Raw genomic sequence first — 23,846 nt, 5'->3', positions numbered from 1 at the left:
CCACCCGCAATCTTCGTTCCGCCAGCCTCGTCCTCGCCTCCGTCCCCCGCATCCTCCACACCACCGCCGGAGGAACATCCTTCTCTTACCTAGCCGCCAAGACCTGGAACTCCCTACCACTCCATCTTCGCCAGACTGAAGACCTCTTGACGTTCAGAAAACGCCTCAAGACATTGTTTAAATGACCAGTAGCTCCCCCACCCCAGCGCCTTGAGACCCTAACACAAGGAACTTTTCAGAAGGTGGTTTTAAATGACAAGTTTCATAAGTCATTGCTAAACACAGTGCCCCTTGAGGTCAGCGCCCCCAATCCAGGTCAGCATGTGGTGCGGCCGCACCACCCTAAAGCCGGCCCTGCATAAATTATACAGCTGTATAATTCATTGTACAGGCTAAAGCAGTGAGGGTTATTGCTTATGAGGTTTAGGAATCACATATCACCAATACTTGTAGACATTTTATGTTAAGAGTGACAGTCAGGAGAAACACTGTGATTGTGGTTGTTTATACTAATAAGTCTTTAGTACTTCCCAAAGAAACTCTTCTTTGCAATGTTAGAATAACATATTGTGGGTAAAAACCCAATAAGGATTTAAACTCAAGTCAATCCTGGTAAATAGAACACGGTGCTAGATTAGAAGGCTTGCAACGTTTGAACAGGAAGTACCAAAATTACCTCAGTGCTCAAAGCAGTAGCCCACTTACCTATCTAAATGTAACAAAAATAAAAAAAAATCTGTGATCTGCATGTTACATAATGTGCTTGGAAGCAGCCACATTAACCTTCTATGCTACTCTATGAGTCAAAACATTGACTGGATAAAACAAAGAATTCTCCCAAGATTGCAAGATATCTTACTACTATTATAATGCTCTCAGAACTGCTGGGCACACAGTGATTGCTATAGCATGCGTCTTAACCCTGCAAGATGTTTTAAAATGCAGCCTCTCTGTGACCAATTAAGTAATGCAGAACAGCTATACTTTCACATATGTCCTTGTTTCCAGTCTCTTTGTAGCAGAAGTTTTTTAGTAGATGTATACGTTGACTGTCAGGCTCTGCTTTTCAAACTCCGCCCCTCGTGACTATCTCCTTTCCTTTGCCTGACCATAACTGCTAAGTTATGGGTTCCCGGAGTAAATGTTTTCCAATTTCAGCACCAGTTGAGCCCTTTCAAATGTTCAGTAAGTACCGTCTTGCCATATCAGACCAGACTGCTGAGCTTCATGGAAGGATAGCATATAAATTACATTTCTTCTCTCTTCTGCAGAGTGCAGAAGAATTAGATGGAAGCAAGCCTGTGGTCTGCAGGGGTTGGTTGAGCCACTGAAGTTTCGAACCAGAGGCCTGGCTCTGCTCAAGGTCCTCTTGGAATCTCAAGCTCAAAACGAGCCAGGTATTCATATGGCTTTTGTCTGATTCATGCTCTCCCTCACAAGTCAAGAATTAAAAGAAAGCATAAATCATTATTGTTAAAAAGGAGAGCTATCCATTTAATGGCTGAATTATGTCATGTGAAACAGATCTTGGGATCAGTCATGGCTTCTGGCTTGACCAAATATTGTGATTTTAGGCAAATATTTTATTTCACTGAACCCCTTTTTTTCATTATCGCATCAAAAGACTTCATCAAGTATGTGAGTTGAGGGTGTACACTGTACAAAAATCTCTTGTATTTCATTTGATGGACTATAATGTTCCTTCATTTGCAGTAAGAATCGAGCCCATGTTTAGGTCTAGATGGTAAGTGACTTGCCTCTTATTACACTAATAGCATTTGTTTATCAGTGGGATGATGTAGTGCCTTTTCACAATAAACCAGATTAACTGTTTCCAGACATGTACGTTAGTAGCGACTATAGCCTGGAAAATGTATTGGGAGGTCAGGCGACAGTCCCCTCCTGAATGACGGTGATGATATTGCCAGTGATGAGCTAAACGGGGCAAAGGTCACATGATGTCATTTTTGGAGACATCGACATGATGCTAAATCATCAAGAATGTAAACAAAAAAAGAATCCTCTTTTTGATGAGAGAATGTGGGTGAGTATGTCTGTGTCCTTGCAGGTTTGGTAGCAGCATTGTTTGGTGTTTAGTGGTGACCCTAGCAGACTTCCACGCTGCTTTTGAGTAGTAGACAAGGCAATTGAACTTCTTGGCACAGTTAAGCTTATGAATGTATACTTTTCAACTGTAAACTACTGAACAGAGGGAAGTGTTGAGCCGTGTCTCACGTACTTAAGTGAACATTTTGTGGGGTTACGCATTGGCCGGTTAGCTCAGTTGGTTGGAGCGTGGTGCCAATAACGCCAAGGTCGCGGGTTCGATCCCCGTACGGGCCAAGGGTAACATTTTAGGAAAAGCTCTAACGCCATTTTACCACTAATGTATGGCCTCCTAATTCGTGTTGTTTTACTACCGTAAACATATATCCATGCAGAACGGCACACATTTCAAAACAGGAGGATGGAAATACAGAAAGAGAAGAACATGCAAGTCGTGCTTAAACCGGGACGTGAGGGGGTGAAAGTAGAGAGTGCCTTTGAAAGACATATGTTGGGTGCAGGGCTTTGAATACTGGGATGGGGAGAGAAGGAACATCCGCAGAGAGCAAAATAGAGAAACACCTGCGGCAACCAGCCCGAAACCTCGCAGTGTTGTGATATGCAAATCATTCTTGCACTGCATTCAATACAACGGCAGTAACTGGGAGCACCAAATAATCTGATGGCTTCAAGACGGAGAGCAAGGTGTATTGTATTGTTGTAATTGCATTTACATAGCGTTTAGCACCCTGACGAAGCGCTTTATTGTGGTCAAGTAAAGGTTAGGAGTGAGGAGACCCGTGGAGGGGGGTTGTTTCACAGAATTTCAGTTTGACGTGCAGGTGCTACTAGCGGAAGAAGCTAAATTATGAGGTTGTAAAAGTTAAGGCAATTTGTGATAAACGTAGGTGACAGGAATCAGGGGCTTGAGGCGAGAATGGTGTGTGATGCGGATGTGGCCAGAGTGAAGCCGATACCCAGATTCTGGTCCGATGATGAAACACCCAGAAGTGAGCGTTTACTGAGCAATAGATGATCCGACACTGCATACCTCAAGGTGAAGGTCTCATCTCAAAGGTCCCTGCACGCTTACAACCTCCAGTCCAGAGACACTGCACCTTCTCACCTCTAGAGACACCACTCGCCTCCCAGCACCCTGCCTCTCCCCCACTTAAAGAAAGGCTGCAAGTTCTCACCCACAGGGACAGGGCATCACTCCTACCGTATGGCATCCTGCACACCAGCCATCCACAGAGACTAAGCATGACTCCCCCACGGCTAGGGATTATGCACCAGTTCTGCCTCCAGGGACCCTACAGTTCCTATCCCAGGGACCCCGCACGCCCGTGCTTACCTCCTCAACCCCTATCTTCAGAGACACTACACTTCCCCACCTCATGGACCCTGTACCTCTCTTATATATAGACACCCAACACCTCTGTCACCAACAGGGACCCTGCACATTCATCAGCTTCAGAGGAAGTCCATCTCTCAGGGACCCTGCACCTTCCACACCCCAGGGATTCTCAAGTTCCCTTCCTACAGGAACCACGTACCTCTAGAGGTCTTGCATCCCGACCTTTATGCATCCTGCATACCGAGGAACCTTGCACAGGTCTCATTCCTGAGAACATTCACCCTCAGAGACCCTAAACCTCTCTCCAGGTACCCTGCTCCTCCTCTCCACCACCACCACCGTGGACCTTGGACCTCCTGCACTCCCACACCTCCAAAGACAAAAGACCCTGGGCTTCTGCCCCACCAGGGACACTATGACACCCTAAAGCTAATTCGCACTAAGACGCCTTGGCTATTGCGTGCTTTACAAAAGTTATACTTTACTTATTTACTTTACTTCCCTTACTTATTTACTTACATAACTTACTTACCTTACATACCTACCTTACTTATTTTACTTGACTTATTTATTGTTCTTGCTTACCTTACACTTCTGTAGGTTTTTTGTAGGTTTGCATGGCCCTTCCTCTGCTCCTCCTTATTTTCCCCTTAAACCATCCATGTTGAAGTAGATTGCCCATATTTTTTAATCTGTCCAAATAACAGTTACACCTGTATAGTACATTTCCAAGTGTAATTATTTTGGCACTCGCTGGGCAAAAGAGTATGTTAGGTTTAGGTCGGCTTTATTCCTTGTGAAGTGCCAGATAGCTGCACAGGAGCAGTCGCTGTTAAACGTGATGGCGGTAGTTTGGGGTTTTGCTTGAGAGTTTAGCGCAGGGGGAACATCCTCTGCAGCCCCTTGATAATTGAAGAGTAAGGGTGGGACTGAGGGTGCAACACAGACTTGGGTGATGTGGTCCCCGTTTTCTAAGCGTTTGAAAACGTTCAGTGCAGCAGCTTGTAAGTGGGCTTTCTTATTAACTCCTTCAGCAAGGCTTAAACAAAGGCCGACTAAAAGCGCTATTAGCCCTCTTTTTGTTTGAGTTTAATACTGGATGGAAGTTAATGGAGTTGAACACCTAGGCACCGAAGCAATGGAAGAAAACAACGGGACACACCATGTTATCTCTTCGCAAGTACCTAAGAGAAGCTAGGATTTAGAAGCAAGTTTTTAACTTTTTTGAGCTCCAAATGTAAGAGATCTGCTAGCGCTGTAAAAATGCAAGATTTAACCGCCTGTATGACTAATTACGCAAATATTGATATAAATGGCATTTTTTTTAATTTTTATTCTTTTATAGCACTATTTGTCCCAGTGTATGCTGACAAAGCAGTTTACATCAAGCACACATGCACAATAAATTCAGAGTCGGTTTATCGCTGGTGGTGCCCTGTGCGGCAGTCCTTTTTGGCATCCCCCCCCATGACCATCTCCTCGGATTCACTCACTAGCACCCACAAATGTGACCCTCATCTCTCCGTAGCCCCCTTTTACATGCATTCATTTGTTTTAATGTGCTGGTAAAGGCTGGCGTTACTATCACTCTAAGCTATCCACATAAAATATATTTCTGTTCTTTGCAGCAGGCATATTAACCCTCTATGCTACTTTATGGCAAGTCACTCACAACCACCGCACACAACCCCCCGAAGCAAATGGAGCAAAATATCAACGGATCAGCTGATTTCCACCCTCGCCCGGGCCCCACCCCCTGGGACCCAGGACCTCAACACAGCCACCACCAACCTGCATCGCTGGATAGAACACTGCGGCAACACCCTCGTACCGCTCAAAGAACCCCCAAACACCCTCCACAGAATCAAGGACAGCTGGTTCACCCCAGCCATACAGGAATCCAAACGGCTATGTCGCAGAATGGAAAAAACCTGGCACCTTGAACCTACCAACTCCAACCACATTGCTTTCAAAGATGCCATACGCAAACACCACCAACTGGTCCGCATCACTAAAAGGTCCCACTTCAAAAACCGCATTGACACCAACGCTCACAACAGTAAAGAGCTCTTCGGCATCATCAAAGAGCTCTCCACTCCCAGAACCTGCTCCAACGAACCCCCGCCATCACAGGAGTTCTGCAACTCACTTGCAACCCACTTCCGTTGAAAGATAGAAGAAATCCACAACAGCTTCAACCCCCAGACCCACCAGCTGACTACAAACACCCACGGACCCCACGCCCAAAGCAACACCCACCTCCTCCACACCTGGACCCCCGTCAACATAGAAGACACCGCCAACACCATGGCCTCCATCCACTCCGTATCACCATCGGACCCCTGCCCACACAACATCTTCAATAAAGCAAACATCATCATTGCTCCCCACCTCTGCAACACCATCAACAGCTCCTTCGAGTCAGCCACCTTCCCAGAAAGATATGAGCACGCAGAAGTCAACGTCCTGCTGAAGAAACCAAAGGCAGACCCAGACGACCCCAAGAACTACCGGCCGATCTCCCTCTTCCCCTTCCCAGCCAAGGTCATCGAAAAAAAAACGTGAACAGCCAACTATCCCGGTTCTTGGAAGACAGCAAGGTGCTCATCACCTCCCAATCCGGATTCCGCAAAACCCACAGCACAGAGACCACACTTATTGCTGCCACAGACGACATCAGGACCATGCTCGACGAAGGAGAAACAGCAGCACTCATCCTCCTGGACCTCTCCGCAGCCTTCGACACGGTATGCCATCATACTCTCCGCACACGCCTCCACAACACTGGAATCCACGACAAGGCACTCGACCGGATCTCGTCATTTCTCGCAGGCAGAACCCAGAGAGTCCGGCTCCCACCGTTCCTGTCAGAAGCCTCCAGAATCATCTGTGGCGTCCCCCAAGGATCATCGCTCAGCCCCACGCTCTTCAATGTTTACATGGCCCCCCTCGCCAACATCGCACAAATCCACCACATCAGCATGGTTTTCTACGCAGACGACACTCAGCTCATCCTCTCCCTCACAAAAGACCCTACAACTGCAAAGAACAACCTCCACAACGGAGTTCACACCATCGCCAGCTGGATGGAATCAAGCCGCCTCAAGTTAAACACAGACAAAACAGAAATCCTCACCTTTGGCACCAACCCCTCAGCATGGAACGACTCTTGGTGGCCCACCTCCCTAGGATCCGCACCCTCACACACGCACGCAACCTGGGATTCATCTTGGACCCCACACTCAGCATGACTCAGCAGGTCATCGCCATCTCCTCTGCCTGCTACAACACTCTCCGCATGCTCTGCAAGATCTTCATGTGGATCCCCGTCGAAACCAGGAAAACCGTCACCCACGCCCTGGTTAGCAGCCGGTTGGACTATGGAAATGCCCCATATGCAGGAACAACAACCAAACTCCAAACAAAGCTGCAAAGAATCCAGAACGCATCTGCCCGCCTCATTCTTGACGTCCCACGCCGCAACCACATCTCCCCCCACCTCAGAGATCTACACTGGCTAACAAAATCGAAAAGGATCACCTTCATGCTCCTCATCCACGCACACAAGGCCCTCCACGACACAGGTCCAGCCTACCTAAATGACAGACTCACCTTCCACACTCCCACCCGCAATCTTCGTTCCGCCAGCCTCGTCCTCGCCTCCGTCCCCCGCATCCTCCAAACCACCGCCGGAGGAACATCCTTCTCTTACCTAGCCGCCAAGACCTGGAACTCCCTACCACTCCATCTTCGCCAGACTGAAGACCTCTTGACGTTCAGAAAACGCCTCAAGACATTGTTTAAATGACCAGTAGCTCCCCCACCCCAGCGCCTTGAGACCCTAACACAAGGAACTTTTCAGAAGGTGGTTTTAAATGACAAGTTTCATAAGTCATTGCTAAACACAGTGCCCCTTGAGGTCAGCGCCCCCAATCCAGGTCAGCATGTGGTGCGGCCGCACCGCCCTAAAGCCGGCCCTGCATAAATTATACAGCTGTATAATTCATTGTACAGGCTAAAGCAGTGAGGGTTATTGCTTATGAGGTTTAGGAATCACATATCACCAATACTTGTAGACATTTTATGTTAAGAGTGACAGTCAGGAGAAACACTGTGATTGTGGTTGTTTATACTAATAAGTCTTTAGTACTTCCCAAAGAAACTCTTCTTTGCAATGTTAGAATAACATATTGTGGGTAAAAACCCAATAAGGATTTAAACTCAAGTCAATCCTGGTAAATAGAACACGGTGCTAGATTAGAAGGCTTGCAACGTTTGAACAGGAAGTACCAAAATTACCTCAGTGCTCAAAGCAGTAGCCCACTTACCTATCTAAATGTAACAAAAATAAAAAAAAATCTGTGATCTGCATGTTACATAATGTGCTTGGAAGCAGCCACATTAACCTTCTATGCTACTCTATGAGTCAAAACATTGACTGGATAAAACAAAGAATTCTCCCAAGATTGCAAGATATCTTACTACTATTATAATGCTCTCAGAACTGCTGGGCACACAGTGATTGCTATAGCATGCGTCTTAACCCTGCAAGATGTTTTAAAATGCAGCCTCTCTGTGACCAATTAAGTAATGCAGAACAGCTATACTTTCACATATGTCCTTGTTTCCAGTCTCTTTGTAGCAGAAGTTTTTTAGTAGATGTATACGTTGACTGTCAGGCTCTGCTTTTCAAACTCCGCCCCTCGTGACTATCTCCTTTCCTTTGCCTGACCATAACTGCTAAGTTATGGGTTCCCGGAGTAAATGTTTTCCAATTTCAGCACCAGTTGAGCCCTTTCAAATGTTCAGTAAGTACCGTCTTGCCATATCAGACCAGACTGCTGAGCTTCATGGAAGGATAGCATATAAATTACATTTCTTCTCTCTTCTGCAGAGTGCAGAAGAATTAGATGGAAGCAAGCCTGTGGTCTGCAGGGGTTGGTTGAGCCACTGAAGTTTCGAACCAGAGGCCTGGCTCTGCTCAAGGTCCTCTTGGAATCTCAAGCTCAAAACGAGCCAGGTATTCATATGGCTTTTGTCTGATTCATGCTCTCCCTCACAAGTCAAGAATTAAAAGAAAGCATAAATCATTATTGTTAAAAAGGAGAGCTATCCATTTAATGGCTGAATTATGTCATGTGAAACAGATCTTGGGATCAGTCATGGCTTCTGGCTTGACCAAATATTGTGATTTTAGGCAAATATTTTATTTCACTGAACCCCTTTTTTTCATTATCGCATCAAAAGACTTCATCAAGTATGTGAGTTGAGGGTGTACACTGTACAAAAATCTCTTGTATTTCATTTGATGGACTATAATGTTCCTTCATTTGCAGTAAGAATCGAGCCCATGTTTAGGTCTAGATGGTAAGTGACTTGCCTCTTATTACACTAATAGCATTTGTTTATCAGTGGGATGATGTAGTGCCTTTTCACAATAAACCAGATTAACTGTTTCCAGACATGTACGTTAGTAGCGACTATAGCCTGGAAAATGTATTGGGAGGTCAGGCGACAGTCCCCTCCTGAATGACGGTGATGATATTGCCAGTGATGAGCTAAACGGGGCAAAGGTCACATGATGTCATTTTTGGAGACATCGACATGATGCTAAATCATCAAGAATGTAAACAAAAAAAGAATCCTCTTTTTGATGAGAGAATGTGGGTGAGTATGTCTGTGTCCTTGCAGGTTTGGTAGCAGCATTGTTTGGTGTTTAGTGGTGACCCTAGCAGACTTCCACGCTGCTTTTGAGTAGTAGACAAGGCAATTGAACTTCTTGGCACAGTTAAGCTTATGAATGTATACTTTTCAACTGTAAACTACTGAACAGAGGGAAGTGTTGAGCTGTGTCTCACGTACTTAAGTGAACATTTTGTGGGGTTACGCATTGGCCGGTTAGCTCAGTTGGTTAGAGCGTGGTGCTAATAACGCCAAGGTCGCGGGTTCGATCCCCGTACGGGCCAAGGGTTACATTTTAGGAAAAGCTCTAACGCCATTTTACCACTAATGTATGGCCTCCTAATTCGTGTTGTTTTACTACCGTAAACATATATCCATGCAGAACGGCACACATTTCAAAACAGGAGGATGGAAATACAGAAAGAGAAGAACATGCAAGTCGTGCTTAAACCGGGACGTGAGGGGGTGAAAGTAGAGAGTGCCTTTGAAAGACATATGTTGGGTGCAGGGCTTTGAATACTGGGATGGGGAGAGAAGGAACATCCGCAGAGAGCAAAATAGAGAAACACCTGCGGCAACCAGCCCGAAACCTCGCAGTGTTGTGATATGCAAATCATTCTTGCACTGCATTCAATACAACGGCAGTAACTGGGAGCACCAAATAATCTGATGGCTTCAAGACGGAGAGCAAGGTGTATTGTATTGTTGTAATTGCATTTACATAGCGTTTAGCACCCTGACGAAGCGCTTTATTGTGGTCAAGTAAAGGTTAGGAGTGAGGAGACCCGTGGAGGGGGGTTGTTTCACAGAATTTCAGTTTGACGTGCAGGTGCTACTAGCGGAAGAAGCTAACTTATGAGGTTGTAAAAGTTAAGGCAATTTGTGATAAACGTAGGTGACAGGAATCAGGGGCTTGAGGCGAGAATGGTGTGTGATGCGGATGTGGCCAGAGTGAAGCCGATACCCAGATTCTGGTCCGATGATGAAACACCCAGAAGTGAGCGTTTACTGAGCAATAGATGATCCGACACTGCATACCTCAAGGTGAAGGTCTCATCTCAAAGGTCCCTGCACGCTTACAACCTCCAGTCCAGAGACACTGCACCTTCTCACCTCTAGAGACACCACTCGCCTCCCAGCACCCTGCCTCTCCCCCACTTAAAGAAAGGCTGCAAGTTCTCACCCACAGGGACAGGGCATCACTCCTACCGTATGGCATCCTGCACACCAGCCATCCACAGAGACTAAGCATGACTCCCCCACGGCTAGGGATTATGCACCAGTTCTGCCTCCAGGGACCCTACAGTTCCTATCCCAGGGACCCCGCACGCCCGTGCTTACCTCCTCAACCCCTATCTTCAGAGACACTACACTTCCCCACCTCATGGACCCTGTACCTCTCTTATATATAGACACCCAACACCTCTGTCACCAACAGGGACCCTGCACATTCATCAGCTTCAGAGGAAGTCCATCTCTCAGGGACCCTGCACCTTCCACACCCCAGGGATTCTCAAGTTCCCTTCCTACAGGAACCACGTACCTCTAGAGGTCTTGCATCCCGACCTTTATGCATCCTGCATACCGAGGAACCTTGCACAGGTCTCATTCCTGAGAACATTCACCCTCAGAGACCCTAAACCTCTCTCCAGGTACCCTGCTCCTCCTCTCCACCACCACCACCGTGGACCTTGGACCTCCTGCACTCCCACACCTCCAAAGACAAAAGACCCTGGGCTTTTGCCCCACCAGGGACACTATGACACCCTAAAGCTAATTCGCACTAAGACGCCTTGGCTATTGCGTGCTTTACAAAAGTTATACTTCACTTATTTACTTTACTTCCCTTACTTATTTACTTACATAACTTACTTACCTTACATACCTACCTTACTTATTTTACTTGACTTATTTATTGTTCTTGCTTACCTTACACTTCTGTAGGTTTTTTGTAGGTTTGCATGGCCCTTCCTCTGCTCCTCCTTATTTTCCCCTTAAACCATCCATATTGAAGTAGATTGCCCATATTTTTTAATCTGTCCAAATAACAGTTACACCTGTATAGTACATTTCCAAGTGTAATTATTTTGGCACTCGCTGGGCAAAAGAGTATGTTAGGTTTAGGTCGGCTTTATTCCTTGTGAAGTGCCAGATAGCTGCACAGGAGCAGTCGCTGTTAAACGTGATGGCGGTAGTTTGGGGTTTTGCTTGAGAGTTTAGCGCAGGGGGAACATCCTCTGCAGCCCCTTGATAATTGAAGAGTAAGGGTGGGACTGAGGGTGCAACACAGACTTGGGTGATGTGGTCCCCGTTTTCTAAGCGTTTGAAAACGTTCAGTGCAGCAGCTTGTAAGTGGGCTTTCTTATTAACTCCTTCAGCAAGGCTTAAACAAAGGCCGACTAAAAGCGCTATTAGCCCTCTTTTTGTTTGAGTTTAATACTGGATGGAAGTTAATGGAGTTGAACACCTAGGCACCGAAGCAATGGAAGAAAACAACGGGACACACCATGTTATCTCTTCGCAAGTACCTAAGAGAAGCTAGGATTTAGAAGCAAGTTTTTAACTTTTTTGAGCTCCAAATGTAAGAGATCTGCTAGCGCTGTAAAAATGCAAGATTTAACCGCCTGTATGACTAATTACGCAAATATTGATATAAATGGCATTTTTTTTAATTTTTATTCTTTTATAGCACTATTTGTCCCAGTGTATGCTGACAAAGCAGTTTACATCAAGCACACATGCACAATAAATTCAGAGTCGGTTTATCGCTGGTGGTGCCCTGTGCGGCAGTCCTTTTTGGCATCCCCCCCCATGACCATCTCCTCGGATTCACTCACTAGCACCCACAAATGTGACCCTCATCTCTCCGTAGCCCCCTTTTACATGCATTCATTTGTTTTAATGTGCTGGTAAAGGCTGGCGTTACTATCACTCTAAGCTATCCACATAAAATATATTTCTGTTCTTTGCAGCAGGCATATTAACCCTCTATGCTACTTTATGGCAAGTCACTCACAACCACCGCACACAACCCCCCCGAAGCAAATGGAGCAAAATATCAACGGATCAGCTGATTTCCACCCTCGCCCGGGCCCCACCCCCTGGGACCCAGGACCTCAACACAGCCACCACCAACCTGCATCGCTGGATAGAACACTGCGGCAACACCCTCGTACCGCTCAAAGAACCCCCAAACACCCTCCACAGAATCAAGGACAGCTGGTTCACCCCAGCCATACAGGAATCCAAACGGCTATGTCGCAGAATGGAAAAAACCTGGCACCTTGAACCTACCAACTCCAACCACATTGCTTTCAAAGATGCCATACGCAAACACCACCAACTGGTCCGCATCACTAAAAGGTCCCACTTCAAAAACCGCATTGACACCAACGCTCACAACAGTAAAGAGCTCTTCGGCATCATCAAAGAGCTCTCCACTCCCAGAACCTGCTCCAACGAACCCCCGCCATCACAGGAGTTCTGCAACTCACTTGCAACCCACTTCCGTTGAAAGATAGAAGAAATCCACAACAGCTTCAACCCCCAGACCCACCAGCTGACTACAAACACCCACGGACCCCACGCCCAAAGCAACACCCACCTCCTCCACACCTGGACCCCCGTCAACATAGAAGACACCGCCAACACCATGGCCTCCATCCACTCCGTATCACCATCGGACCCCTGCCCACACAACATCTTCAATAAAGCAAACATCATCATTGCTCCCCACCTCTGCAACACCATCAACAGCTCCTTCGAGTCAGCCACCTTCCCAGAAAGATAGGAGCACGCAGAAGTCAACGTCCTGCTGAAGAAACCAAAGGCAGACCCAGACGACCCCAAGAACTACCGGCCGATCTCCCTCTTCCCCTTCCCAGCCAAGGTCATCGAAAAAAAAACGTGAACAGCCAACTATCCCGGTTCTTGGAAGACAGCAAGGTGCTCAACACCTCCCAATCCGGATTCCGCAAAACCCACAGCACAGAGACCACACTTATTGCTGCCACAGACGACATCAGGACCATGCTCGACGAAGGAGAAACAGCAGCACTCATCCTCCTGGACCTCTCCGCAGCCTTCGACACGGTATGCCATCATACTCTCCGCACACGCCTCCACAACACTGGAATCCACGACAAGGCACTCGACCGGATCTCGTCATTTCTCGCAGGCAGAACCCAGAGAGTCCGGCTCCCACCGTTCCTGTCAGAAGCCTCCAGAATCATCTGTGGCGTCCCCCAAGGATCATCGCTCAGCCCCACGCTCTTCAATGTTTACATGGCCCCCCTCGCCAACATCGCACAAATCCACCACATCAGCATGGTTTTCTACGCAGACGACACTCAGCTCATCCTCTCCCTCACAAAAGACCCTACAACTGCATAGAACAACCTCCACAACGGAGTTCACACCATCGCCAGCTGGATGGAATCAAGCCGCCTCAAGTTAAACACAGACAAAACAGAAATCCTCACCTTTGGCACCAACCCCTCAGCATGGAACGACTCTTGGTGGCCCACCTCCCTAGGATCCGCACCCTCACACACGCACGCAACCTGGGATTCATCTTGGACCCCACACTCAGCATGACTCAGCAGGTCAACGCCATCTCCTCTGCCTGCTACAACACTCTCCGCATGCTCTGCAAGATCTTCATGTGGATCCCCGTCGAAACCAGGAAAACCGTCACCCACGCCCTGGTTAGCAGCCGGTTGGACTATGGAAATGCCCCATATGCAGGAACAACAACCAAACTCCAAACAAAGCTGCAAAGAATCCAGAACGCATCTGCCCGCCTCATTCTTGACGTCCCACGCCGCAACCACATCTCCCCCCACCTCAGAGATCTACACTGGCTAACAAAATCGAAAAGGATCACCTTCATGCTCCTCATCCACGCACACAAGGCCCTCCACGACACAGGTCCAGCCTACCTAAATGACAGACTCACCTTCCACACTCCCACCCGCAATCTTCGTTCCGCCAGCCTCGTCCTCGCCTCCGTCCCCCGCATCCTCCACACCACCGCCGGAGGAACATCCTTCTCTTACCTAGCCGCCAAGACCTGGAACTCCCTACCACTCCATCTTCGCCAGACTGAAGACCTCTTGACGTTCAGAAAACGCCTCAAGACATTGTTTAAATGACCAGTAGCTCCCCCACCCCAGCGCCTTGAGACCCTAACACAAGGAACTTTTCAGAAGGTGGTTTTAAATGACAAGTTTCATAAGTCATTGCTAAACACAGTGCCCCTTGAGGTCAGCGCCCCCAATCCAGGTCAGCATGTGGTGCGGCCGCACCGCCCTAAAGCCGGCCCTGCATAAATTATACAGCTGTATAATTCATTGTACAGGCTAAAGCAGTGAGGGTTATTGCTTATGAGGTTTAGGAATCACATATCACCAATACTTGTAGACATTTTATGTTAAGAGTGACAGTCAGGAGAAACACTGTGATTGTGGTTGTTTATACTAATAAGTCTTTAGTACTTCCCAAAGAAACTCTTCTTTGCAATGTTAGAATAACATATTGTGGGTAAAAACCCAATAAGGATTTAAACTCAAGTCAATCCTGGTAAATAGAACACGGTGCTAGATTAGAAGGCTTGCAACGTTTGAACAGGAAGTACCAAAATTACCTCAGTGCTCAAAGCAGTAGCCCACTTACCTATCTAAATGTAACAAAAATAAAAAAAAATCTGTGATCTGCATGTTACATAATGTGCTTGGAAGCAGCCACATTAACCTTCTATGCTACTCTATGAGTCAAAACATTGACTGGATAAAACAAAGAATTCTCCCAAGATTGCAAGATATCTTACTACTATTATAATGCTCTCAGAACTGCTGGGCACACAGTGATTGCTATAGCATGCGTCTTAAACCTGCAAGATGTTTTAAAATGCAGCCTCTCTGTGACCAATTAAGTAATGCAGAACAGCTATACTTTCACATATGTCCTTGTTTCCAGTCTCTTTGTAGCAGAAGTTTTTTAGTAGATGTATACGTTGACTGTCAGGCTCTGCTTTTCAAACTCCGCCCCTCGTGACTATCTCCTTTCCTTTGCCTGACCATAACTGCTAAGTTATGGGTTCCCGGAGTAAATGTTTTCCAATTTCAGCACCAGTTGAGCCCTTTCAAATGTTCAGTAAGTACCGTCTTGCCATATCAGACCAGACTGCTGAGCTTCATGGAAGGATAGCATATAAATTACATTTCTTCTCTCTTCTGCAGAGTGCAGAAGAATTAGATGGAAGCAAGCCTGTGGTCTGCAGGGGTTGGGTGAGCCACTGAAGTTTCGAACCAGAGGCCTGGCTCTGCTCAAGGTCCTCTTGGAATCTCAAGCTCAAAACGAGCCAGGTATTCATATGGCTTTTGTCTGATTCATGCTCTCCCTCACAAGTCAAGAATTAAAAGAAAGCATAAATCATTATTGTTAAAAAGGAGAGCTATCCATTTAATGGCTGAATTATGTCATGTGAAACAGATCTTGGGATCAGTCATGGCTTCTGGCTTGACCAAATATTGTGATTTTAGGCAAATATTTTATTTCACTGAACCCCTTTTTTTCATTATCGCATCAAAAGACTTCATCAAGTATGTGAGTTGAGGGTGTACACTGTACAAAAATCTCTTGTATTTCATTTGATGGACTATAATGTTCCTTCATTTGCAGTAAGAATCGAGCCCATGTTTAGGTCTAGATGGTAAGTGACTTGCCTCTTATTACACTAATAGCATTTGTTTATCAGTGGTATGATGTAGTGCCTTTTCACAATAAACCAGATTAACTGTTTCCAGACATGTACGTTAGTAGCGACTATAGCCTGGAAAATGTATTGGGAGGTCAGGCGACAGTCCCCTCCTGAATGACGGTGATGATATTGCCAGTGATGAGCTAAACGGGGCAAAGGTCACATGATGTCATTTTTGGAGACATCGACATGATGCTAAATCATCAAGAATGTAAACAAAAAAAGAATCCTCTTTTTGATGAGAGAATGTGGGTGAGTATGTCTGTGTCCTTGCAGGTTTGGTAGCAGCATTGTTTGGTGTTTAGTGGTGACCCTAGCAGACTTCCACGCTGCTTTTGAGTAGTAGACAAGGCAATTGAACTTCTTGGCACAGTTAAGCTTATGAATGTATACTTTTCAACTGTAAACTACTGAACAAAGGGAAGTGTTGAGCCGTGTCTCACGTACTTAAGTGAACATTTTGTGGGGTTACGCATTGGCCGGTTAGCTCAGTTGGTTGGAGCGTGGTGCTAATAACGCCAAGGTCGCGGGTTCGATCCCCGTACGGGCCAAGGGTAACATTTTAGGAAAAGCTCTAACGCCATTTTACCACTAATGTATGGCCTCCTAATTCGTGTTGTTTTACTACCGTAAACATATATCCATGCAGAACGGCACACATTTCAAAACAGGAGGATGGAAATACAGAAAGAGAAGAACATGCAAGTCGTGCTTAAACCGGGACGTGAGGGGGTGAAAGTAGAGAGTGCCTTTGAAAGACATATGTTGGGTGCAGGGCTTTGAATACTGGGATGGGGAGAGAAGGAACATCCGCAGAGAGCAAAATAGAGAAACACCTGCGGCAACCAGCCCGAAACCTCGCAGTGTTGTGATATGCAAATCATTCTTGCACTGCATTCAATACAACGGCAGTAACTGGGAGCACCAAATAATCTGATGGCTTCAAGACGGAGAGCAAGGTGTATTGTATTGTTGTAATTGCATTTACATAGCGTTTAGCACCCTGACGAAGCGCTTTATTGTGGTCAAGTAAAGGTTAGGAGTGAGGAGACCCGTGGAGGGGGGTTGTTTCACAGAATTTCAGTTTGACGTGCAGGTGCTACTAGCGGAAGAAGCTAAATTATGAGGTTGTAAAAGTTAAGGCAATTTGTGATAAACGTAGGTGACAGGAATCAGGGGCTTGAGGCGAGAATGGTGTGTGATGCGGATGTGGCCAGAGTGAAGCCGATACCCAGATTCTGGTCCGATGATGAAACACCCAGAAGTGAGCGTTTACTGAGCAATAGATGATCCGACACTGCATACCTCAAGGTGAAGGTCTCATCTCAAAGGTCCCTGCACGCTTACAACCTCCAGTCCAGAGACACTGCACCTTCTCACCTCTAGAGACACCACTCGCCTCCCAGCACCCTGCCTCTCCCCCACTTAAAGAAAGGCTGCAAGTTCTCACCCACAGGGACAGGGCATCACTCCTACCGTATGGCATCCTGCACACCAGCCATCCACAGAGACTAAGCATGACTCCCCCACGGCTAGGGATTATGCACCAGTTCTGCCTCCAGGGACCCTACAGTTCCTATCCCAGGGACCCCGCACGCCCGTGCTTACCTCCTCAACCCCTATCTTCAGAGACACTACACTTCCCCACCTCATGGACCCTGTACCTCTCTTATATATAGACACCCAACACCTCTGTCACCAACAGGGACCCTGCACATTCATCAGCTTCAGAGGAAGTCCATCTCTCAGGGACCCTGCACCTTCCACACCCCAGGGATTCTCAAGTTCCCTTCCTACAGGAACCACGTACCTCTAGAGGTCTTGCATCCCGACCTTTATGCATCCTGCATACCGAGGAACCTTGCACAGGTCTCATTCCTGAGAACATTCACCCTCAGAGACCCTAAACCTCTCTCCAGGTACCCTGCTCCTCCTCTCCACCACCACCACCGTGGACCTTGGACCTCCTGCACTCCCACACCTCCAAAGACAAAAGACCCTGGGCTTTTGCCCCACCAGGGACACTATGACACCCTAAAGCTAATTCGCACTAAGACGCCTTGGCTATTGCGTGCTTTACAAAAGTTATACTTTACTTATTTACTTTACTTCCCTTACTTATTTACTTACATAACTTACTTACCTTACATACCTACCTTACTTATTTTACTTGACTTATTTATTGTTCTTGCTTACCTTACACTTCTGTAGGTTTTTTGTAGGTTTGCATGGCCCTTCCTCTGCTCCTCCTTATTTTCCCCTTAAACCATCCATATTGAAGTAGATTGCCCATATTTTTTAATCTGTCCAAATAACAGTTACACCTGTATAGTACATTTCCAAGAGTAATTATTTTGGCACTCGCTGGGCAAAAGAGTATGTTAGGTTTAGGTCGGCTTTATTCCTTGTGAAGTGCCAGATAGCTGCACAGGAGCAGTCGCTGTTAAACGTGATGGCGGTAGTTTGGGGTTTTGCTTGAGAGTTTAGCGCAGGGGGAACATCCTCTGCAGCCCCTTGATAATTGAAGAGTAAGGGTGGGACTGAGGGTGCAACACAGACTTGGGTGATGTGGTCCCCGTTTTCTAAGCGTTTGAAAACGTTCAGTGCAGCAGCTTGTAAGTGGGCTTTCTTATTAACTCCTTCAGCAAGGCTTAAACAAAGGCCGACTAAAAGCGCTATTAGCCCTCTTTTTGTTTGGGTTTAATACTGGATGGAAGTTAATGGAGTTGAACACCTAGGCACCGAAGCAATGGAAGAAAACAACGGGACACACCATGTTATCTCTTCGCAAGTACCTAAGAGAAGCTAGGATTTAGAAGCAAGTTTTTAACTTTTTTGAGCTCCAAATGTAAGAGATCTGCTAGTGCTGTAAAAATGCAAGATTTAACCGCCTGTATGACTAATTACGCAAATATTGATATAAATGGCATTTTTTTTAATTTTTATTCTTTTATAGCACTATTTGTCCCAGTGTATGCTGACAAAGCAGTTTACATCAAGCACACATGCACAATAAATTCAGAGTCGGTTTATCGCTGGTGGTGCCCTGTGCGGCAGTCCTTTTTGGCATCCCCCCCCATGACCATCTCCTCGGATTCACTCACTAGCACCCACAAATGTGACCCTCATCTCTCCGTAGCCCCCTTTTACATGCATTCATTTGTTTTAATGTGCTGGTAAAGGCTGGCGTTACTATCACTCTAAGCTATCCACATAAAATATATTTCTGTTCTTTGCAGCAGGCATATTAACCCTCTATGCTACTTTATGGCAAGTCACTCACAACCACCGCACACAACCCCCCCGAAGCAAATGGAGCAAAATATCAACGGATCAGCTGATTTCCACCCTCGCCCGGGCCCCACCCCCTGGGACCCAGGACCTCAACACAGCCACCACCAACCTGCATCGCTGGATAGAACACTGCGGCAACACCCTCGTACCGCTCAAAGAACCCCCAAACACCCTCCACAGAATCAAGGACAGCTGGTTCACCCCAGCCATACAGGAATCCAAACGGCTATGTCGCAGAATGGAAAAAACCTGGCACCTTGAACCTACCAACTCCAACCACATTGCTTTCAAAGATGCCATACGCAAACACCACCAACTGGTCCGCATCACTAAAAGGTCCCACTTCAAAAACCGCATTGACACCAACGCTCACAACAGTAAAGAGCTCTTCGGCATCATCAAAGAGCTCTCCACTCCCAGAACCTGCTCCAACGAACCCCCGCCATCACAGGAGTTCTGCAACTCACTTGCAACCCACTTCCGTTGAAAGATAGAAGAAATCCACAACAGCTTCAACCCCCAGACCCACCAGCTGACTACAAACACCCACGGACCCCACGCCCAAAGCAACACCCACCTCCTCCACACCTGGACCCCCGTCAACATAGAAGACACCGCCAACACCATGGCCTCCATCCACTCCGTATCACCATCGGACCCCTGCCCACACAACATCTTCAATAAAGCAAACATCATCATTGCTCCCCACCTCTGCAACACCATCAACAGCTCCTTCGAGTCAGCCACCTTCCCAGAAAGATAGGAGCACGCAGAAGTCAACGTCCTGCTGAAGAAACCAAAGGCAGACCCAGACGACCCCAAGAACTACCGGCCGATCTCCCTCTTCCCCTTCCCAGCCAAGGTCATCGAAAAAAAAACGTGAACAGCCAACTATCCCGGTTCTTGAAAGACAGCAAGGTGCTCAACACCTCCCAATCCGGATTCCGCAAAACCCACAGCACAGAGACCACACTTATTGCTGCCACAGACGACATCAGGACCATGCTCGACGAAGGAGAAACAGCAGCACTCATCCTCCTGGACCTCTCCGCAGCCTTCGACACGGTATGCCATCATACTCTCCGCACACGCCTCCACAACACTGGAATCCACGACAAGGCACTCGACCGGATCTCGTCATTTCTCGCAGGCAGAACCCAGAGAGTCCGGCTCCCACCGTTCCTGTCAGAAGCCTCCAGAATCATCTGTGGCGTCCCCCAAGGATCATCGCTCAGCCCCACGCTCTTCAATGTTTACATGGCCCCCCTCGCCAACATCGCACAAATCCACCACATCAGCATGGTTTTCTACGCAGACGACACTCAGCTCATCCTCTCCCTCACAAAAGACCCTACAACTGCAAAGAACAACCTCCACAACGGAGTTCACACCATCGCCAGCTGGATGGAATCAAGCCGCCTCAAGTTAAACACAGACAAAACAGAAATCCTCACCTTTGGCACCAACCCCTCAGCATGGAACGACTCTTGGTGGCCCACCTCCCTAGGATCCGCACCCTCACACACGCACGCAACCTGGGATTCATCTTGGACCCCACACTCAGCATGACTCAGCAGGTCAACGCCATCTCCTCTGCCTGCTACAACACTCTCCGCATGCTCTGCAAGATCTTCATGTGGATCCCCGTCGAAACCAGGAAAACCGTCACCCACGCCCTGGTTAGCAGCCGGTTGGACTATGGAAATGCCCCATATGCAGGAACAACAACCAAACTCCAAACAAAGCTGCAAAGAATCCAGAACGCATCTGCCCGCCTCATTCTTGACGTCCCACGCCGCAACCACATCTCCCCCCACCTCAGAGATCTACACTGGCTAACAAAATCGAAAAGGATCACCTTCATGCTCCTCATCCACGCACACAAGGCCCTCCACGACACAGGTCCAGCCTACCTAAATGACAGACTCACCTTCCACACTCCCACCCGCAATCTTCGTTCCGCCAGCCTCGTCCTCGCCTCCGTCCCCCGCATCCTCCACACCACCGCCGGAGGAACATCCTTCTCTTACCTAGCCGCCAAGACCTGGAACTCCCTACCACTCCATCTTCGCCAGACTGAAGACCTCTTGACGTTCAGAAAACGCCTCAAGACATTGTTTAAATGACCAGTAGCTCCCCCACCCCAGCGCCTTGAGACCCTAACACAAGGAACTTTTCAGAAGGTGGTTTTAAATGACAAGTTTCATAAGTCATTGCTAAACACAGTGCCCCTTGAGGTCAGCGCCCCCAATCCAGGTCAGCATGTGGTGCGGCCGCACCGCCCTAAAGCCGGCCCTGCATAAATTATACAGCTGTATAATTCATTGTACAGGCTAAAGCAGTGAGGGTTATTGCTTATGAGGTTTAGGAATCACATATCACCAATACTTGTAGACATTTTATGTTAAGAGTGACAGTCAGGAGAAACACTGTGATTGTGGTTGTTTATACTAATAAGTCTTTAGTACTTCCCAAAGAAACTCTTCTTTGCAATGTTAGAATAACATATTGTGGGTAAAAACCCAATAAGGATTTAAACTCAAGTCAATCCTGGTAAATAGAACACGGTGCTAGATTAGAAGGCTTGCAACGTTTGAACAGGAAGTACCAAAATTACCTCAGTGCTCAAAGCAGTAGCCCACTTACCTATCTAAATGTAACAAAAAAAAAAAAAAAATCTGTGATCTGCATGTTACATAATGTGCTTGGAAGCAGCCACATTAACCTTCTATGCTACTCTATGAGTCAAAACATTGACTGGATAAAACAAAGAATTCTCCCAAGATTGCAAGATATCTTACTACTATTATAATGCTCTCAGAACTGCTGGGCACACAGTGATTGCTATAGCATGCGTCTTAACCCTGCAAGATGTTTTAAAATGCAGCCTCTCTGTGACCAATTAAGTAATGCAGAACAGCTATACTTTCACATATGTCCTTGTTTCCAGTCTCTTTGTAGCAGAAGTTTTTTAGTAGATGTATACGTTGACTGTCAGGCTCTGCTTTTCAAACTCCGCCCCTCGTGACTATCTCCTTTCCTTTGCCTGACCATAACTGCTAAGTTATGGGTTCCCGGAGTAAATGTTTTCCAATTTCAGCACCAGTTGAGCCCTTTCAAATGTTCAGTAAGTACCGTCTTGCCATATCAGACCAGACTGCTGAGCTTCATGGAAGGATAGCATATAAATTACATTTCTTCTCTCTTCTGCAGAGTGCAGAAGAATTAGATGGAAGCAAGCCTGTGGTCTGCAGGGGTTGGGTGAGCCACTGAAGTTTCGAACCAGAGGCCTGGCTCTGCTCAAGGTCCTCTTGGAATCTCAAGCTCAAAACGAGCCAGGTATTCATATGGCTTTTGTCTGATTCATGCTCTCCCTCACAAGTCAAGAATTAAAAGAAAGCATAAATCATTATTGTTAAAAAGGAGAGCTATCCATTTAATGGCTGAATTATGTCATGTGAAACAGATCTTGGGATCAGTCATGGCTTCTGGCTTGACCAAATATTGTGATTTTAGGCAAATATTTTATTTCACTGAACCCCTTTTTTTCATTATCGCATCAAAAGACTTCATCAAGTATGTGAGTTGAGGGTGTACACTGTACAAAAATCTCTTGTATTTCATTTGATGGACTATAATGTTCCTTCATTTGCAGTAAGAATCGAGCCCATGTTTAGGTCTAGATGGTAAGTGACTTGCCTCTTATTACACTAATAGCATTTGTTTATCAGTGGTATGATGTAGTGCCTTTTCACAATAAACCAGATTAACTGTTTCCAGACATGTACGTTAGTAGCGACTATAGCCTGGAAAATGTATTGGGAGGTCAGGCGACAGTCCCCTCCTGAATGACGGTGATGATATTGCCAGTGATGAGCTAAACGGGGCAAAGGTCACATGATGTCATTTTTGGAGACATCGACATGATGCTAAATCATCAAGAATGTAAACAAAAAAAGAATCCTCTTTTTGATGAGAGAATGTGGGTGAGTATGTCTGTGTCCTTGCAGGTTTGGTAGCAGCATTGTTTGGTGTTTAGTGGTGACCCTAGCAGACTTCCACGCTGCTTTTGAGTAGTAGACAAGGCAATTGAACTTCTTGGCACAGTTAAGCTTATGAATGTATACTTATCAACTGTAAACTACTGAACAGAGGGAAGTGTTGAGCCGTGTCTCACGTACTTAAGTGAACATTTTGTGGGGCTACGCATTGGCCGGTTAGCTCAGTTGGTTAGAGCGTGGTGCCAATAACGCCAAGGTCGCGGGTTCGATCCCCGTACGGGCCAAGGGTTACATTTTAGGAAAAGCTCTAACGCCATTTTACCACTAATGTATGGCCTCCTAATTCGTGTTGTTTTACTACCGTAAACATATATCCATGCAGAACGGCACACATTTCAAAACAGGAGGATGGAAATACAGAAAGAGAAGAACATGCAAGTCGTGCTTAAACCGGGACGTGAGGGGGTGAAAGTAGAGAGTGCCTTTGAAAGACATATGTTGGGTGCAGGGCTTTGAATACTGGGATGGGGAGAGAAGGAACATCCGCAGAGAGCAAAATAGAGAAACACCTGCGGCAACCAGCCCGAAACCTCGCAGTGTTGTGATATGCAAATCATTCTTGCACTGCATTCAATACAACGGCAGTAACTGGGAGCACCAAATAATCTGATGGCTTCAAGACGGAGAGCAAGGTGTATTGTATTGT

The 23,846-nt window shown here is 46.7% G+C and overlaps 3 non-coding genes across 3 annotated transcripts; all 3 read left to right on the top strand.

The window, feature by feature from the left end:
- Window positions 1-9,295: 9,295 nt before the first annotated feature.
- Window positions 9,296-9,369, top strand: TRNAI-AAU (transfer RNA isoleucine (anticodon AAU)). Its single transcript has one exon. It is a non-coding gene; the product is annotated as a tRNA-Ile (tRNA).
- A 6,953-nt stretch (window positions 9,370-16,322) lies between these two features.
- On the top strand, window positions 16,323-16,396 carry TRNAI-AAU (transfer RNA isoleucine (anticodon AAU)). Its single transcript has one exon. It is a non-coding gene; the product is annotated as a tRNA-Ile (tRNA).
- Window positions 16,397-23,350: 6,954 nt separating this feature from the next.
- TRNAI-AAU (transfer RNA isoleucine (anticodon AAU)) lies at window positions 23,351-23,424 on the top strand. Its single transcript has one exon. It is a non-coding gene; the product is annotated as a tRNA-Ile (tRNA).
- Window positions 23,425-23,846: the final 422 nt, after the last annotated feature.

This window comes from Pleurodeles waltl, chromosome 12, assembly GCF_031143425.1.
Source record: "Pleurodeles waltl isolate 20211129_DDA chromosome 12, aPleWal1.hap1.20221129, whole genome shotgun sequence".
Classification (NCBI taxonomy): Eukaryota; Metazoa; Chordata; class Amphibia; order Caudata; family Salamandridae; genus Pleurodeles; species Pleurodeles waltl.
This window is presented reverse-complemented; position numbering and strand designations above follow the sequence as displayed.